The following is a 1,130-nucleotide window of genomic DNA, read 5'->3' as shown; positions in this document are numbered from 1 at the left end:
AGGTTTAACTCTTACCTAGCTGAGGAAATTAAAAACCTGATTGTATCAGTAGTTTGACAAAATGACACACATAAGAGACCTAAAGACAATAGTCAATGATACTGCAATAATGTATGACAGATGGTAGCTACACTTAAGGTGAGCTCAGCATAACATAGAGACTTGTGGAATCACTATGTTGTACACCTGACAGTAATATAACATTGTATGTCAACTGTACTTCAATTTAAAAAAGAGAGAAAGAGAGAGACCAAAGATTCAGAGCCCCAGGTGTTGCATAAGATTCGGTAGAAACATAATGGAAACAAGAAATGAAAGGAAAAAGGAAAAGAGAACTTAATGAGAGCGAAGCCACACAATATTGGAAACATTTAGCTTTTGAATTTTGTTCTCCTGAGCTTTCTCACTTAAACCGTAGCAGAGGTTTGGAGGGAAATAAATGGCAATTTTGCTTTACCCAGGCATTTAATGTTCCTGTAACTATTATAAGGAAAAGGGTTACTTGATCAAGAATTCTTGAAGTCAGGTTTCAAAACACTTGGCTAAAAGACCGAGTCCTGGAATTCCAGAACGTTATTAAAATTCCATGCTCATGACCATTACTGGAAAGGGCATGTCCTCCTTCAAAAAGGACACCAGCCTGCTGGGTTTTTTACACCAGTTGGAGAGTTGCTGAATCATATTGCTTTCCTTCACCTAAATATATCACCCCAAAATATGACTTAACCTAGGCTATGATATGGGTTTTTCCTATTTATTTTCATAATTAAGTAAGTAAAATTCATTATTCTCTTCAGAAAATAAGTCATTCTAGACAAATGAGTTTTTACTGTTTACATGTTTACATGATTTCAAAAATATTTAAACCATGTGGGATAGAAATAGTTCTAAAATATTTTAAGTTTTGCCACACTTTCTTATGCAAAGCATACAGGATATGGTTTGTCTTTTTGAAGATTAGCTTGAGGCCTTTGTCATAGTTTGGTTACTGTATATATTGTAATAATGGTAAGTCACACTGGGTGCTTACTATGTGCCATGAACCATGCCAAGCACGTTGTACACATTATCTCACCTAATCCTCACAACCACCTTCAAGGGAGAGACTCTTCTTATGCTTACAGATGAGA

Source organism: Mirounga leonina, unplaced genomic scaffold (assembly GCF_011800145.1).
Source record: "Mirounga leonina isolate KUSES-001 unplaced genomic scaffold, KU_Mleo_1.0 Mir_448, whole genome shotgun sequence".
Classification (NCBI taxonomy): domain Eukaryota; kingdom Metazoa; phylum Chordata; class Mammalia; order Carnivora; family Phocidae; genus Mirounga; species Mirounga leonina.
Note: the sequence above shows the minus strand (reverse complement) of the source record.